The 7,989-nt window shown below is 41.8% G+C and overlaps 1 long non-coding RNA gene across 1 annotated transcript; it reads right to left on the reverse strand.

Annotated features, from left to right (window-relative positions):
• Positions 1–7,483: 7,483 nt before the first annotated feature.
• Positions 7,484–7,989, reverse strand: LOC124382574. Its single transcript, XR_006925082.1, has 2 exons — positions 7,923–7,989; positions 7,484–7,817 (listed from the first exon to the last, which is right to left on the reverse strand). It is a non-coding gene; the product is annotated as an uncharacterized LOC124382574 (long non-coding RNA).

Consider the following 7,989-nt stretch of genomic DNA (forward strand, 5'->3'; position numbering starts at 1 on the left):
TTAATAATGATTTGAAATGGAAAAAACTTCCTTTGTTCATGCATCTGTCATGGTTAGCTATACTGAGGACTTTAAAGTTTTTATTCAAAGTGAAATATGTACATTTCATGATCAAATAAAATGCATTGTTTGAAAAATAAAAACAGATCATTTGTCATTTGATACTAAACATGAAAAAGGAATGACAGTATAAAAGATACATTATTTACAGAGATCAATTAACTGTTTAATAATATTCTGATAAATAAAATGTTATCAGGAAAGTGAACATAATTCTAAGTCAGTCAAGCTTAAGAAGAAAGACAACATTTAACAGAGTTATATTACTAACATTTAGGGTTTAAATATTATTGATGTAAGTTAACATTGTTTATTTATGTAGAAAATACAAACAAGATGTGTTTGTATCATGTGTGGACATTCTATTTATTATTTAATTAATAAAGCTTAAATATGAATAAAGGACACATAACGCTATGGGGATACAACGATGTGTGTCTACATGTGTGTGTGTGTTCAGGTAGCTAACAAACAGACGTACGTGAGTCAAGTGACCTATTGAGTGAAGTCACTGTTTTTTACAAGGTCAAACAGTGTGTGTGCTTAGATTGCCAATAAGTGACTGCTTTAGATACCAGACTAGTCACATGTGAAGCCTTAGATTCACCCCAAATGCCCAGCTGTGTTTTTGACCCCTGGAGGTTATGGGGCCTGACAGTGACTGTGCACAGACAACAATCTAGGAGTGTGTGTGTGTGATCATTTTATCCTGAATTACGCGAAGTGACAAAGTGTAGATGCCTTTAGTATCACTTGATCATTGAGGCCCTGACGATCAGAATGGTCTCATATACGAATTTAGGCGGCCCAATCAGCCAAGTTTGCTATGCACCTGAAACGTGTTTTGCTGTGGAGGAACAGAATCTATCCATGGGATTAGTAGGAGTAAACTTAGTGTTTAGCACCATGGAATATCTTTTAACTGATAAACTCCCGTGACCTGCAGCCATGTAGTGTGGTGTAATACACTTTCTCTAGGGATGGGTGAACATTGCTCAGGGCCATGTTTGATCTTGGGCCACAATCCTACCAGGGATTGTATCCGGATAGGTCGGTGCTACGTCGACATCCAGAATCAGATAACTGGATCATAGCATACAGTAAGGAGTCTGAATAAGAGGAGCCCTCCGTTTTGTAAACAGGCGTGAAATTAAACCAGGTGGCACATGTTTAAACTTGTTAAGATAGAACCAAAATCCGCCTATGCTTTCCCGAAATCCATCAACTGACGGCGGGTCAGTAACCCATTATGGAAACAGGTTCAGAAAGGGTCATTAGCAAAGTCTTTCGTGGACGGTAACTGAACACAATTAAAAACCTCCAGTTGCATTAAACCTTAGGTTGATCAATTTTAGCTAGCCAAGTTTATTGCATAAGAGTTCAGAAAGTGGTAAAGTGTGGGTGGGACTGTGGTCACATTCATGTTCTGCCTAGAGGGATTTGCCATGTATTCCACTTCGGTTTCGATGACTTCTATTTTGTTTATTCACGTGGAAAAAGTGGGTTGGGGATGCCCAAGGCTTTCCATTGATAAATGCTGCATCATGATTAGGGTGCTAGGAATCCGCTGTGAGAGGATCGATGATAAACTTTAGGGTTTATGGTGTAGTGAACCGCAGATTTTTGGCGTATGTAGTGTGGTGTCAATACAAATGCGTGCGGGCATAGGAGCAGACAATAGCTACCTGGTGACTGAACAGAAGAATACCAGTTTCAAACATAGGTCAGCTAAGTCATGGGGATGGTGGATTAAACAGTGAATTCCCAGGTTTTTGCCTAAGCATAGCGATTGTGGGTCCTGATTATAAAGACCCATACATTTTATTAGTGGAGAGGTGTCCTGCCCTACATGGATGTAAATATTCTAAGGGATGTTCACTCAGTGTAGAGCATCAAACTGTGTGAGTGAAGCCACGGTATTAGTCGTTGATCAAACATGAGGATAAGGAGTCGCTAAAGTCATGCTCCGATCACCCAGTGGTGTGGAGATGCAGCTATCGAGGTGGCTGCAACCTAAGGCAAAATGCTCCTGCACGTGAAGATCTGGTTAATACCGCCCCAGCTTACAGCTGCCGGAATCAGGAGAGCATCGCTTGTTGAAGTTGACTCTGTATACATCTTGGCGACCATTTGTATAACATCCCTTAGATGGAGTGTCTGTGCCTTTGCAGGTGAATGGACTTCAAGGGGATCCGTGAAATCCTCGGCTTGTTGCCAGTAGAAGGAATCCTAAAATCAGAAACATACACTACGCCCTCTATTAGGGTGCGTACTCGTGGTAAACGCCTTCAATGACGCTACATGTCAAATAAGCCCAACATTTGGCACCCAGCTGATGTTAATTACAAGAAAAGGGCGCCTTCTTCGAACATAAGGACGTCAGCGCTTTATTTGATTGAGTTCAGGATATGCCTTCTTAAGAGTTCAATCCATGTATTATCGGAGGGGAGCTGAATCAAATCAAATCACGTGTACCGGTAATACAATTGTCAACCACGGCTAACGCTGTCTTACTCAATTTGGGCAAAGTTATTCTCACCCCCGTTATGAGGTCCCCCTGCTGGCTTATTTCGAGGTCCCGTCAAAATACATTAGTGTCCCGGTTGATTGTTTGGTTAACTTTTTGAAGGGTCAAAACACGATTAGAACCAGTTATCAGCACGCATTCAGATCGCCCCGGAGAGGTTCATCGAAATGGGGGCCGGTGGTTATACTTAGCACCAGGTAGTACCGAAGGCCCTAATGCACGCCCAACAGGTCAATAGCTCAGTCAAGTGTAAAAGAAACTGACTAAGGGCCTCCCAGGGTGAGCTTTAGTCAGGTTGATACCCAGGGAGTATATATGCAGTTACTGAAACATTTGTTATGTCTATTAAATATTTAGCTTAAGCTTTAGAGAACGTATTGCAATCACAGTCTGTTTAGTCAACTTTAAGCAGTTTCGTAATATAATGATTTTCGAGTTAGATATAAAGATAAATGGTAATGTATAGAGGTGTAAATGAATATACAGGAACGAAATTCTGGCGACTGGATGTTGTCAACCACGGTGGGGATTACGGCGCCTGTATTCTGGGGGATGAACAGTAAACAAAGTGTAACAAAGTGTAAACAATGCAAGACGGCATATTATGTTTTTAGTGGTGGGATTTGTCCATACCAAGTGTCCATGTGCAGTGAGGCCCGGAGATTGTACATGTGGTGTAACATGACTGTGGCTTGTCACAGGTGACCCAACTCCACTCTCGTGCCGGGTCGCAACGTCTTAGTATGTAGTGACGCTATTGTGGTAGGTCGCGCAAAATAAATAAATAACCTTAATGCGACTGTGAACCGCAACAGAAATTGGGGGTGACCAGAAGGCCCTCTACAGAGTTTAAAATACTGACATTCCCTGCATATGAAGCAAAGCCCGTAAAGGAAGGTGAGATATAGAGGCTGGTACACTGGACTTAGTGTGCTCAGAGTGAAAAGGACCCAGCGTTTGTGATGATAAGTCATCATTGTCCTGATGTTTTTGCCCCATACATAAATGCCTTTAGATCCCACCTGTAAGTCTTGTACAGTTATGTTTCCTGTTATGTTGTCCATTCCAAGTTAAACACGTGTGGTGATCTACAGGATGTGCCCCAGAATCAGGGATCTGATGAAGAATAATTATTTGGTTCTGGGTTACACACACCTCATTCTCTCTGTGTTCACTGTAATGGGCAGTTGACTGGTTGCCTAACGTTAGTTCGACATTTCGAGCGTCATGTTAGTTCCGTTAGAGGACTGTTTAGGTTCATTCAAGATTTTGTGGGCCATTGTTGGGATGGCTGAGCGATTCCTGGGTTCGAGCCGCCCTAGAATACTGTTCCCTGGCAATGCCTATTAGAGGGTCGCCTTTATTGGCACACACACACATGGACATTCTTGTCGCCCGTAGTGGGTACATAATGTCGAGGTGTCGGACCCAATCACTCTCAGCTTTTTGTACCACTGCGCTCTCAATGTCGGCTGTCTTTTCAGGCTGATCAATCGTTTTATAAAAGTTTCTTAATGTTTAAACGAGTCATGGACAGCGCTCTCCAGATTTAAGATTCGTTGCCCTACCCTCTGGAGGTGGCTCTTGTCCTTTTTGTCTAAACGTGTGCCAAATATTATCGATTTGCTGATTGTTCAGGATCACAATCTACGCAACTGATTTCATCTTGCGCTATTAGTCCACTAATGAGATAGGTGCGCGTTCGATGAACTACGTGTCAGGAGCAAACTTTACTCGCCTGATTCCGCCAATGGACGTCAGCGGTCAGGCCACCTGGGTACGGGACTAAGTCTTAGGAATTTTGCAAACTTCTGTAGATGGGTATTCCCCGCAGAATATCCGTGTTTTGTTTCCATAGATCCCTGAGGAGTGTCAATCCAGTTGGTGTAAAGACAGAAGCCTGTTAGTTCCACTTAACTGATTTATAATGAAAGCTCTAGGGTGGTTCTACAGACAGTTGAAGGGTACCAGGTCTTTTTACTCAAGTGGCTGAATAAAAAGTCTTGCGGTCTCTAATCCAACCAATTCTGATTAAAAAGTCTTCTTTTACTGTCTACTAGCCCCTGGTAATTTCGGGTCGCCCCAGTTAACTCCTTTATTCCCATTTGAATAGTAAACCAGTTCTGAATTTTTTGGCGCTTTTTCGCCCCGATTTAGATTGAAGGTAGACTCTTCATTCTATGTTTATAACCGCAACGAACATTTGGGTGAAATGCTATCCACCCTTCTGTGACTGAGGCTAGTCCTTTACCAAATGAAGTTTCCTACACTTCCTTCTCACTATGTAAGGCCTACCCAAGGCTTCGTATGCCATTAACAGCAAATACGTGACGCGTGCGATATACGAGTGTCTATCATCCTGGGACAGCTCAAAGCCTTACACGCCATTGTACTGGGACAGAGGTGTGGTTGGGAACTCCAGCAACGATATTAGAGAGATGCCATTTGTGTGTGTGTGTGTGTGTGTGTGTGTGTGTGTGTGTGTGTGTGTGTGTGTGTGTGTGTGTGTTCATTATCTTATCTCATGAGTCGCTGAGACACATTTTACGCAACAGTGTCCGGTCATCGGTTTCATAAAGATTCCAGTGTTATGGAACAATCAATCGATCACTTCTATTAGTTCTTGAAAGGGGATAGGCGATCCAAGCAAGGTCAGCTCAATGACCATGCTTCTCACAATCATCTCCGATAATTTTGAACCGTCCTGACCAAGCAAGCAGTCAGATTGATTCCTGTCACACTCTTCATCCCTACTTCTGTGCTTGCATGGTGTAGAGAGGCAAAAACTCTATGACACTTTGCTCTGCTGTTTATTATGGCATCAACAGTTATTTCTTTACAGTAAGTTTCTACGCAATATTGGGTGTTTTACATCCTCACCGGTACGAAGCCAATAATGAAGCGGGACTGCTGCCTAGTTTTCTGGATTTCCTGCCGGAATGTACCAAAACGCGAACAAAACGAGTCGATGTTTCAAAAACGTCCTGGGTGAACTGCTGTATCCGCAAGTTTGTGACTATCACCGCCCCGCGGGCTGGTTTTAGCGCAACTCAGTTTACCGGATTTATCGTTTCGTCAACAGCTGCACATTGGGTACTCTTTAGTCAGCTTGAATGGGAATATCGCCGTAATCATTATCTCCTCATGAACTTTACGAATAACGGCGATCAGTAATAGCTAACGGGACCGAATGGGAGGCACACGCTTGAGCCGTCACTCACTCTGGGTTACAGCAGCGCATAATTCGGTGGATAATAGCAAACCGCTTAAAAAAATGTTGGGAGCACCCAACAACGTACTCATCTTGAACTGGCGATCTTTCAAATATTGGATCTAAAGCAAATGCTAAAAAATTCTCAGGATGAATTGAGGCATCGGTAGGCCCATATAATTCAAGGTAAGAAGCTCTATGGAAACAATTGAGAGTCAATAGTGGTAGCTCACTTTTAGGCGAAGCTGAACAAGGATGACTGTCCCACGTCTGCAAATTTTCGGACTTATCCCGGTAGGATCAAGAATCATCTGGAGTTTAGTTAACTATAGCTATGAAGTTAGGACGTTCTCAACCCTACCCAAGCCTAGTGCTGAACATCTGAAGACAGTTATAGTGGCACCACCGGATTCAGTTAAGTGACCAGACGTTATGGGCACGTTTGGTGAGCGATTGTCGCAGAAGATTTACAGAAAGAGGACGTTAACCTTAACGAGTACTCGCGTATCACCCAAAAACTGGACTCCCGCCGCTATTATAGTAATCACTGTGTTCGGACTGGAAGAGAGTACACTCTGAGCTCTGTTCAGAAGTATAGGTGCCCAACAGTAATACACTAAGCAGACATTTATGCCAATACGCCTGCTAGCTTTTCATAGAAAAATCTGATGTGGATCTGATTACTGTCACTATCAGCAAGGGGCATGAGGATCTGGTGTATCTTACTTGTATACAGCCCAGCAATGGAAACCGGTACGCAGACCCATATATGGAGAATCCTATGGTTTGTAAGTGTACGCTTTGTATACCGGTCAGACGCAGATTTCACGCATCTGGAGGATTCTCAGGGGCTTTTTGGAGCCCAGGGGCACCGTAATCACGAAGCAGCTAACCTGATCACATCCGGTGCAGCAGTATGTGGTCAGATCCGCTATCCCAGTAACGTCTATTCCAGCCTATCCGGAGGGACCATGTTTTCGGCAATCAAAGCTCACAATATACTGAATTGACTGTGTGAATGTCCATTGCTACGGTGCGGTGGTATGGATGATTCAGCTATTCCAGAGGTGAACCCAGATGCTTATGATATTCCTAAAATCACTGAAACCTATTCAACTCTATCGGCGTCAAATTGGCAAGTCAGCATAAATCGCTAATTTTGGGCGTCACGGAAGTATTTGAGGCCTCGTTCAGGAAACCAATTGACGAGTAGGTTTCATTCGTTTGCTCTCCATCTGAATTCGGGCAAATCAAATGGGAAAAAGCGAGTACAATACCTGCAAGACCAGCCTTCGGTTGATGCCTGACTAAGTTGGTAAGACGTTTAGGCTTTCACAAGGTTTTAAATTTCTTTTTGTGTCAAAACATTCTACGCGACAACCCTAATCTCTTAGTGTGGCCGGCGAAAAGCTTACATTCTGAAGTGACTCGGCAGGTGAAACGGTTAGTGAAGACCTGGGAAATTCCAATAAAGTGCATAAAATGCATGTTTATTTCTTTTGTTAATGTACTTATTTAACCTTTAACACTTTTTTAACAAAAGTCTCTTTTTCATTATATGGGACATGTTCTGTATTTATCTTTTATATTTATATTCTACATAATAATAATAATAATAATAATAATAATAATAATGAGGATGATAATGGGTTCAGCAGGTTCACAGAATAATTCACGAGTCACTGTTCTATAAACAATAAAACATTTTATTTTTAATTACTGAAAATGCTACAATATTACAAATCAATGTATATATTAATAAAGGTTAATTAACAATAGATATAATCAAGTACAAAGATTTAAAAAATGATCCTAATTGGGTCTGAAACAACAACCTAATGATAAATAACTATAGATTATAATAGTAGTAAATCCACAAAATAAATGGTAAAATAATATCAAGTCTCTGAGTGACTCAAAACACCAGGAAGAAATGGTTAAAGGAGCAGAACTGGAAGAAACAGCAGGTCTGGATGCAGATGAAGGACTGGCTGAAGGAGATGAACTTTGACTACCAGGCTGTAAAGACACATATTGTATATTATGAACTTAAGCATAATAATGATGATAATAATGACATATGAAGATCTTTTAAATGACAGGAATCTGCATTGGTACATTTACATTAGGTTTGGCTGCTGAATTGTTGCTGAAGGATTCACCAAACCGTGACTTGTAAAATCATGTAAAA

Source organism: Silurus meridionalis, unplaced genomic scaffold (assembly GCF_014805685.1).
Source record: "Silurus meridionalis isolate SWU-2019-XX unplaced genomic scaffold, ASM1480568v1 Scaffold715, whole genome shotgun sequence".
Taxonomy (NCBI): Eukaryota; Metazoa; Chordata; class Actinopteri; order Siluriformes; family Siluridae; genus Silurus; species Silurus meridionalis.